The 10453-nt window shown below is 43.7% G+C and overlaps 1 protein-coding gene and 1 long non-coding RNA gene across 5 annotated transcripts in view; one reads left to right on the forward strand and one right to left on the reverse strand.

Moving 5' to 3' along the window:
• Positions 1–230: 230 nt before the first annotated feature.
• Positions 231–3376, reverse strand: LOC107184848. 2 transcript variants are annotated; one of them, XR_001515747.1, is made up of 2 exons: positions 1920–3376; positions 231–508 (listed from the first exon to the last, which is right to left on the reverse strand). It is a non-coding gene; the product is annotated as an uncharacterized LOC107184848 (long non-coding RNA). The 2 variants fall into 2 exon arrangements; XR_001515748.1 differs by having other exon boundaries at positions 1879–3376.
• Positions 3377–10118: 6742 nt separating this feature from the next.
• The window catches only part of KDM4C (lysine (K)-specific demethylase 4C), a 354050-nt gene continuing 353715 nt past the window's right edge, over positions 10119–10453 (forward strand). For 2 of the 3 annotated variants that reach the window (XM_006774842.2, XM_006774843.2), the window contains exon 1: positions 10120–10352. The gene's annotated coding sequence lies outside the window, so the exon portion shown is untranslated. Of the gene's footprint in view, positions 10353–10453 lie in introns of all 3 variants that reach the window. The other variant, XM_015571205.1, reaches the window with a different exon arrangement.

Raw genomic sequence — 10453 nt, forward strand, 5'->3', positions numbered from 1 at the left:
TGTAAAAAATCAATAAAAATATATTAAAAAAAAGAATAAAAGTAAAAACTTAAAAAAAAAATAAAAAAAGGATGTAAAGAAAAAGCTTTCAAAGTTTTACCATTAAGTAATGTGTTGTAGGATTTTTTTGCAGATACCCTATATTAGATTAATTTTCCTTCTATTCCTGTTATTGAAAAACCCAAGTTAGGTTGCAAGCTGCTCTAAAGCCAATACTCCAGAAACAAGTGTTGGGTGAAAAGGAATTTTTGCTTTATTCAGGAAGACGGCAGGCTAATGTCCAAAGACCATCTCCAAAGTTCCATACCTAGCAGAAGAGTTTTAAAGGAGAGAAAGAAGGAGGGAGAGTTTCAGGAAACTGAGAGAGAAGTCTGTGTTTCTTCAGCCACAAATAACACTTTTTCACATCAGATTTCTGGGCATCAGAAGCTGGTCTCAGCTACCTTGGAAGACATTATTTCCTTCTGCATAAGCTCATAAATACTCATGGCCACCCTGAAAGTATCTCCTGTTTGACAAAGAGACAGGACATCAGCAATTTATAACTACATTCCTGAGAACAAAAGGAGTTGAGCAGGAAAAGCTATTAACATGTGAACAAAGGCCAGAATAAGAATTAAATTATTTAATTCTAGCAGCCAAAAATACCAGGGGCATTAAAATCAAAAGGGGCTCACCTGGCTAGCATGGCTCAGTGGTTGAGTGTGGACCTGTGAACCAGGAGGTCACGGTTCAATTGCCAGTCAGGGCACATGCCCAAGTTGCCGGCTCGATTCCCAGTGTGGGGCATGCAGGAGGCAGCCGATCAATGATTTGCTCTCTTCATTGATGTTTCTCTCCCCCCCACCCTCTGAAATCAATTTGTTTTTTTTGTGTTTTTTTTAATATATATTTTATTGATTTTTTACAGAGAGGAAGGGAGACAGAGAGTTAGAAACATCGATGAGAGAGAAACATCAATCAGCTGCCTCCTGCACACTCCCCACTGGGTATGTGCCCGCAACCAAGGTATATGCCCTTGACCGGAATCAAACCTGGGACCCTTGAGTCTGCAGGCTGACACTCTATCCACTGAGCCAAACCAGTCAGGGCTCTCTGAAATCAATTTGTAAAAAAAAAATTTCACAAGAGGCTTGGTTATAGTCCTGGTTTTCCATGAACACCCATGGTGTATACGTTTTTAATTTAATAATTTCTTGACATTTAAGATTATATTTTCTCTATTAATCAATAATCTTTTTTGTTGTTGTTAATCCTGAGAATATTTTTCCATTGAATTTTAGAGAGTGGAAGGGAGGGAGAGACAGAGAGAAAAGCATCTTTTTGAGACACATGGATTGGTTGCCTCCCACATGCACCTGGACCAGGACTGGGGCAGGCCAAGGCTCTATCCACTGAGCCAAACAGGTTAGAGCAATCAATTACCTTTAATTCTTATGCTAAAACAACCTAACTGGCTCATATTGTATTATTCTATTTATATAATACTAGATTTGGTTAACTCCTTGCTTATGAGTTTCTAGATCTACATTTATGAGCAAAACTGGCATATGATTTTCCTTCCATTTGCTGTTTCTATCAGGTTTTCCTATCAGGGTTACTAGTATACTACGCTTCATAAAAAGTTGAAGTGTTCACCGTTTTTTGTGTTTGTTTGTTTTTAAAGATATTTTTATTGATTTTAGAGAGGAAGGGAGAGAGAGAATCATGGATTTTCTGCCTCCTGCACGCCCCCCAGTGGGGATCAAGCCCACAACCCGGGCATGGGCCCTTGACTGGAATCCAACCTGGACCCTTCCGTCCGCAGGCGGCCGCTCTATCCACTGAGCCAAACCGGCCAGGGCTGTTCACTGTTTTCGTCGCCCATTCCCCATATACCTGGAAGTATTTGATTAAGATGGAAATTCTGTTTTCCTTACGTTTGGCTGGACTTGTCAAAGAGCCAGGGCTGCCTGGAGTCTGCTTTGTGGGGAGATTTTGGACGACTCTTTTAAGATTTTTAGTCGTTTTGCATATGGGCAAAGTACCTCCCTGGACTTCTCCATTCCCGAAAGCTCCGCAGGGACCTCGACCACAGAACTGGGGAAACGCGGCCAAGAGGCGGCCAGGCCCCGCCAGGGAGGAAACCTCAAGATCACTCGGGATGCAGCCAGCCCGCAAAGCCCGTTTCCCCGGAAACCGTATTCTAACGTCACGACGCGGCAGCGTCCCCCTAGGACCGCAACGGAACCTTGCATCTGTGACACGCGTGGATACCCGCGGGTCCTACGTCTGCAGCGGGGCGTGCTTCCGCGCGGGGCCCGGACACCTGCTTCTCCTTCCGGCCTAACTTCCTTTTCTGGCAAGAAGGGACGTCCCCATTTCCGGGGAGCAAGCCGATTCAAGGAAATAGCGCCAGTCTAGGTACCGCTGAAGATGCGGAAGCCTTCACCGGGGCGCACGGGACTCGCTACGAGATTGTAACCTACCACAGGCCCCGCCCCGAGGGCCACGTGACGGCTACGGCTGTGCTATCACGTGACTTTCGGTGGCTCGTGACTGCTCTTTGTAGTAGTAGTTTCGGGCGCCAGTGCCTTTCCGGCCGCTCTGCTTCCCCACCCGCCTTGGTCCCCGTCCCTAGGCGCATGCACAGCACAGGGCTTTCTCCTGCATTGTCGCCCAGACCCCGCTTCCCTTGCTCCCTCCGGTGTGCAGAGACGCGCGCCCAAGCCGTCCGCCCCTCTGGGCTCTGGAGGAGAAGGTTATCTCGGAACTGGCGGCCAGGGGAGCCGGGAACAAGAAGTTTTCGCTGGCGTCTGCTGAGACTTTCGCGGTCGCCACCCAGAGGCCAGCTGGCGCTCCGGTACTGGGTGTGTCTGGTGCTCTTAGTGATGGAGGTGGAGTAGGGACTCGCGTGCAGCATTGTCGCCGTCACCTTTCCCCCTTGGGCTCTTTTGGGAGACGCCCAGGCGTCCCATGAGTATATTCCCACCCGTAGGCAAAGCACAGCCGCTCCCTCCGCCGAGGCATTTCAGGGCGTTATACCACTTTCTGAATTTCTGCCCCGCAGCCTCTGCATTTCAAGCCCCCGCCCCCGGCTTAACTCAAACCTGCCCCATGGTCCATGTGGGCATATCAAATATAAATTGCCCCGGTTTTTTAGGTTTTTAGCTATACAGTTCAAGGAATACCTTCCTCCTTGTCCTCGATTTCCATCCCCACCCCATGGTAGTAGAACTGATCCACCGCTACTAGAGGCTTATTACTGTATCGGGTTTCCCCGTCCGCTCCTCTCAGGATATTTGGCATAATTTCCCCTGGTTACTCTTGTTGAAACACATTCTTCAAAAATATTTTCCTCTACTTACTAGGTTTGCTTGGGTTTTTTGTTTGTTTCTTGCTTTTGTTTGCTTTTTCTTAGAGAAATATCCATGTGAGATGGAAACATCCATTGGCTGCCTCTTGCACGCCCCCTCACCGGGATCCAATGTTAGAGTGTGGACTGAAGGGTCCCAGGTTCCATTCCGATCAGGGGCACATGCCAGGGCTGTGGGCTCAATCCCCAGTGGGGGGCTGTAGGAGGCAACCAGTCAATGATTCTTTCTCATCATTGATGTTTCTATTTCTTTCTATCTTTCTCCCTTCCTCTCTGAAATCAATAAAAATATAAAAAGAAAAAAAAGTGTGTTGTTAATATTGGGAATAAAATCTATAAACAGTGTGGTGCTGGGGGTGGGAACTGCTGGGGAGAGGTCAATGGGGGAAAAAGGAAACATATATAATACTTGATGTGGATGAGAACTAACTGCTGATCATCGAATAAAATTATAAAACTATAAACAAATAAAAAAAAGTATGGATATATCAATATTTATCATATTGGATTTTAAAACAAAAAATTTTAGCCCACTAATACAGAAGCACACATTCCATTAGCTTTCAGAGTAACTAGTGGTAAAATCAACCCTGTTTCCTTAGAAAACTCCACTGTGAATGCGAATGAGTAAGAGAGAAATGGGCAAATAAAGTCTTTGTGTTATTATGAAAATAGTTTTAACCTTGCCAATTTTTGTAAAAAGCTTTGAGAACCACTGCTCAAAAAATAAAAAACACAGTTTAGAAACAGGGCCTTTCACTTCCTTGAACAATTTAGGTAGGAGCCCTGTGGAACCTTGATCAGGATCTAGGCTGCTGGTGCAATATAGACGGTAACCCGTGGAACTTACAAGGTGTGCTCTGGAATGTTGTCCTAAACTCCTCACTGGTATTTGTCCTTTAGTCTGGAGAAGATTCCTGTGTAAAAAATAACAGGTCATACCAAAGTAATTAAATATCAATTGCTGAGAGGGATAAACTTCAATTTAATGGGAAAAACCCCAGTTCCTGAAAAGGTATCAGAATTTCAACAGAAATTTCACAAGCTAAGAACTTGCTTGAAGAGAGCAACCATTAAAATAGGAAAGCATCTCTTTGATGAAGTGGAAAAAATTACTTGTTTTGCTATAAACTAAGAAGGAAATGTAAAGAGATCTATAGAACTGTTTAAGTTCATATGAAAAAATGCATAAGAATTCCATGAACCTTTTGGAGAAAAGATAGCTCTTAATGAAACAAAGCTGCTTGAGAAAGTTAAGTGAGGGCTTCCTATCAGTGACAGAAGAGGAAGTTGGAATGAGCAAAACAAACTTAAGGAAAATCTTAGGCCAGAGGTCTTCAAAAGAGAGGAAATAATCTCCTGATTGTAAGAGTGATGATGCTAAAGTTTTAAATAACTGTCTTGTGCAGATCATTTCTGAAACTGAGGAAAAAAGTAATAGGAAAGTGCTGGAAGCCGTTCCAGCTGGACCCTGGCAGGAAAGTAATTGTATTTTCTGAATTAGACAAGAGAGAGCCAGGACTTCTAAATTGAGAAAGTGAGAGAAGACAGTTTTATCAGTTATCTGTTGCTGTGTAATAAACCACCACAAAACTTGGTGGCTTGCAGCAGTAGTGATTTCTTTCTATCTTTCATGATTACCTGGGTTGGGTAACAGTTTATCTGCTGGTTTTGCCTTAGGCTCACTCTCGCAGCTGCATTCAGTTGTGAGGTGGTTGGGCTGGAATGTCAAGGTGGTCTCACTCACATGTCTGGCAGTTGGTGCTGGCTGTCCTTTGTGAGCCTTGGTTCTTGTACATTTGACCTCCTGCTCTCTGGGCAGCATCGTAAGATAAGAGGGTGAAAGCAGAAGCTGCAGTTCTCTGGCTTTGGAATCACACAACATCTCTCCTGCCACATTCCATTGATAAAACCAAGTCACAAGGTCAGTCTAGATTCAAAAGGTGGGGAAACAGACAACCTCTTGATGGGAGGAAGTGCAAAGTCATATTGCATAGGATCCTGGGAGGAGTTTATGGCCATATTTTGCAATTTATCACAGCAGGAAATGACATGGATGTCACAAAGATCCGAGCTATATTAACATTAGTTCAAGAAGAGAAAGCAGCCTGGCTGGAGTGGCTTAGTTGGTTGAGCTTCATCTGATTGCTAGTTTGATTCCCCGTCAGGACACATAACTGGATTGCACATTTGATCCCTGGTTGTGGCACATACAGAATGCAACCAATCAATGTTTCTCTTTCCTTCCCTCTCACTCTGTCTGAAAATCAATGGAAAAAATATCCTAGGGTGAGGATTAACAAACAAAAACAAAAAAAAAAGAAAAAGTATTTACAACTAAAGAAAGAAAGGGGAAAAAAAGCATTTACAACTTTTAGCTGAGTGCTAAAATGTCAATTATACATGATTGGAAGAGAACCCAAAGTACTTGTTCACTGTAGTCACTGCAAGGCCTCTAGAAAGTGTATTATAAAGTTTCAAGCTAAAAATTGAACTCATTGATCAGACAGAATACCATACTGGAAGAGTTTCAGCAGAAAAAACACTACAAGCAGTCAGCAAAGGAAGGGGAATATTAAAATCAGTGAACTCAATAAAACAGAGATAAACTATAGAATATGAAAATATAAGGCGACATTTTCTTCTGCACAAGAATGCCTATGACAATTGGATCCTTCCTTGTGAAATGAAAGAGCAATTGCTGGAGAGATGAACTAAGCCAACTTTCTGAGACAGAAATTAATAGAAGAACAAATAAAAAAAGTTGCTAGTACTCTGAAAACCAGAAATTGTTAAAGCAACTCCAAGAAGACATTTCATAGTCTCTTTCCAAATAATACATCAATTTCATTTCTAAAATGCCAAATGCTTTGTTTCCTATCGTAATTAGAGTCTTTATAAAAATAGTAATACAATATCTAATGGCTCCCTCAATGAAGGATCTTTTAAATTCATATCTGAGGGTGGATAAGTACAGTACTCCTCAGTAATGAAGAATGGTCTGTGAAATTACAGATACTCTGACCATTAATGGAAGAGATGTGCTTAGACTGGAACCCTGATGCTACTACTAATCAGTATCAACCTCAAATTCCCCCCTTTAGCATCTTGGATGGCTTGGTTCACTCTGGTACAAATGCCAACCCTCCTCTGCACTGTCTATTACAAGCTCACCACCAACAGGACTTCTACCTCCTTCTGGTCAGTTTGGACAACCTTGCTCTCCACTTCATGGGCATAAAACTTTTCTTCCATACCTTGTTCCTGGAAGGATTCCACCTTAGGCACACCTGGCTGCTACCTGAAATAATGGCCTTATTCCATGATTGTTAAATCTGTAAACATAGACCTCCACCTTTTATCTTTCGTAATATGATCTTGATAATTATAAGTAGTGATGCTCTTAATATGTACTTTGATGCACATATACATGCATTTCTGTTGGGTAAATACCTCGGAGAGAAGTTGTTGGGTCACAGGGTATGCATATATTCAACTTTAGCAGATGGTATCAGTTTTCCAAAGAGGTAGTACATAGCTAAAAGATTATATGTATACATATACATATATATGCATATATATACACACACACATATAAAAGCAGCCTTGACTGGCCGGTATGGCCCAGTGGTTTAATGTCCACCTATGAACCAGGAGGTCATGGCTCAATTCCTGGTCAGGGCACATGCCTGGGTTGTGGGCTCAGTGTGGGGTATACAGAAGGCAACCAATCATTGATGCTTCTCTCTCCTTCTCCCTTCCTATTAAAAAGTAAATAAATAAAAGCAGCCTCTTTGTCTTTCATTTAAGATTAACTCATTGAAGACCCCAAAGCAATTTTGTATGGAAAATAAGAGTTAACCTATGAAACACAGATAGTGTGTGTGTGTATCAAAACACCAGTAGAATTTTGTTTTGCTTCTGATTGGGACAAGGGTCACAATAATTTCTCCACCAAATAGACCATTTCTTTTCTACAGGGTGGGGCAAAAGTAGGTTTACAGTTATAACTATTCTTATACTGTTATTTATTACTTATTGTATTATTTTCCATATGGACAAATGTAAACCTACTTTTGTAATTCACTCCCTGTGTAATTCAGAACCCTATTTCCTAGCATATTTCAATGAAAATTGAATGAGTGAATTAATAGGTCTTCTCTAAAGATTGGTTAACCACACACACTTCAATAAAGAGGCAGCCAATCAATGCTTCTCTCTCATCATTGATGTTTCTATTTCTCTCTCCCTCTCCCTTCCTCTCTCTGAAATCAATTAAAACATATTTAAAAAAATACGTTTCATTTTAAAAATTGAGCTATCAGCTGGTAAAGTGTGTATACATTTTTTGGGGGACACCCTGTGAGTTAAAAAATTTACAATTCTTGTCTCTGAGGTGATCTAAACAACAGTTCACATAGCAAGCTTTAGGGGGATTCTATGTATCCATTATACAGCTTTCACCTTATTGCATTTGGAGCTTTTAGTTGGGACTAAATAAATTAATAAACTATATGACTAATTTTTAATTTTCATTGTAACTGATAATATAGAGGTATTTTGATATATTAGGCACACAACACTGTTCTCTGTGCCATGAATCCAGTTGATTTTCTAGTGGGCTCACTTCGTTTTCCAAAACTATGAAGTGCTTCATAGATTCACACAGCGCTTTTCAGCATTTGAAGTGTTTGACATTTTACATTATCTTCTTTGATGCTCAAAAGTGCTTGGAGAAGTCAGCAAGGCTGGTATGTGTTTCTCATTTTTTTTGGTTAAAAAAAGAGACTTGCCTAGCTGGTTTGGCTCAGTGGATAGAGCGTTGGCCTGTGGACTGAAAGGTCTCGGGTTTGATTCTGGTCAAGAGCACATGTCCGGGTTGCGGGCTCAATGCCCAGTAGGGAGCAGGAAGCAGCCAATCAATGATTCTCTCTCATCATTGATGTTTCTATCTCTCCCTCTCCCTTCCTCTCTGAAATAAATTAAAGTATATATATTTTTTAAAAGAGAGACTTTATCTACTGTGTTCATCAAATGTTGTTTGTGCAACATCATGCATCTACAAATGGACTGGAATTCAGGTTTCCAGACTTTTTACTCTGATGTACTAAGGACCCTGGTTTTCAGTAGCTGTTTGACATATTTCTTTTTTTTTTAATCTTTAATTTCTTTATTGGTTAAGGTATTACAAATGTGTTCTCATTCCCCCATTAACCCCCAACCTCCCTCCCCCCAACTCATGCTCTCATCTCCCTGCTGTCCGTGCCCATTGGTTTGGCTTATATGCATGCATACAAGTCCTTCAGTTGATCTCTTTGACATATTTCTTAATCTCTGTACTTCAGTTTTCATGTCTGTAACAAGGAGATAATAGCTATTCATTGAACGAGCACAACTTAATTTAATTAACATACGCAAAGCTCTTTAAACAGTATCAAGCTCACAGTAAGTGTTAAATAAATGTTAAATTATATGTTTATTGTTTTAGCCTATCTAATTTACTTGTAAGGAGGGTTGGGATCATCACAGTATACACATTTGGAAAATTCCCAGTTGAATGTACATGTTAGAGGCAAGTTTCAGACGTGTCTGTGGGTAGTACAGCTTAAATCTTGTTTATAATTTAACCACTAAAAAAATGTAGTGGTCCAATAATCCCACTAGTGTCACTTAACCACATTGAATTTGTCCTTGAAATGGTCCTCCCAGCGAGAAAAGACTTTAAGGGCGTGGCAAGTGGTATTTGAGGTATTAAAAAAAGCAGAAATCAATGAACTGTAATAGAAAAATCCAGCATATTAGAGAGCCCAAGTGTGCTCGGTAGTGTAACGACCTACCCAATCTTTCTTAGCAGAGATGTTACTGGAAACTCCACATCAGACGCAGCTGGGAACTCGGTCGAAGTTAAACAAAAAAAGAATAAAGTTTCAGTTTTGTGAAACATCTGGTGCTCAGCCATCTGTTTTTGCCTGCACAAACAAATGCGTAAGGTCGGTGCGGTTTCCTCAGGACACCTTGCAGGGCGGAGTGACAGCGCGGGAGCAACAAGTTGCGGTGAGCAACTAATTTAAGCACGTTCTCGGGGTCGGAGGCACCTGCACTTCCTGTTACTACAGTTCGGGCCACACTGCTGCCATCCTTAGCTTTTTGGAGACACCCCCAGCCCATATTCCTACTTGGGCCACCCTCTGGTGTCTCCAGCTCAAGTGCAGGGCTTGACCTCCTCCCGCAGTTGCCCCAAAATACGAGAGTTTCGCTCCCCCAGGCCAATAACACGGCCTCGAGCTTGAATTATTTGTTAAAAGGTGAGCAGGTGGTCGCCCTTCAGGCACTCGGGATCTCCCATTGTGGTTGAGAGTTAGATGCCCTGGACACAGGACGCCGGCTAAACTCCACCGGGCATTGAGGCCCCACCCATGGCAACGCCACTCCCACGTCCGCGCGGCGGGGGCCTCCATAGGCCCGCGTCGGAGTCCAGGACGACGTGTGGCGCGTGGGCCGCCAGGACCACCCGTGCGGGAACACCGTCCGCGCTGCCGGGCAGGGTTCTGTGCACCCGTTCCTTCATTCTGCTCCAGCGTCTCTCTCTCCGGGAAAAAAAAGTGCACAGGAGAACAAGAGACGTGACAGCGAACACAGATGAAACACAGGGCGGAAGATTAAGCCTAAAGTAAGAAGAAGCCGGGCACCTTTAAGCTTTCTGGCAGTTCACGTGACTCAGGGTCCCGGGGGTCACGTGACGGCGCGCGCGCCCACGCGCAGGGACAGCGGGCGAGCGCCGTGCGCGCGCCTCCCCGCTGCCTTGGTCTCCTCCTCGGGAGGGTGAGGAGCCGCGGGGGGATCGGCGGCCTGAGCCGGGTGCGCGTGCGCAGCGAGCAGCTGTCACCCAGTGCGGAACAAGTCTCCCGAATTTCCTAAATCCTTCTGGGCCGGAGGCCACCGTCTTCCTTCTCCTGTTCCTCCCCCGGGCCGTGTCCTCACCCCGCCCGCGCGCCAGGTAACCGCTTTTCCGGAGTCCCGGAGATGGGGGCGGCAGGGGAGGGCCCGGGCGACCTTCCTGGCACTGCCCCCTTCCTCGCGGGGCACCAGGGGTTGCCG

Source organism: Myotis davidii, unplaced genomic scaffold, assembly GCF_000327345.1.
Source record: "Myotis davidii unplaced genomic scaffold, ASM32734v1 scaffold408, whole genome shotgun sequence".
Taxonomy (NCBI): domain Eukaryota; kingdom Metazoa; phylum Chordata; class Mammalia; order Chiroptera; family Vespertilionidae; genus Myotis; species Myotis davidii.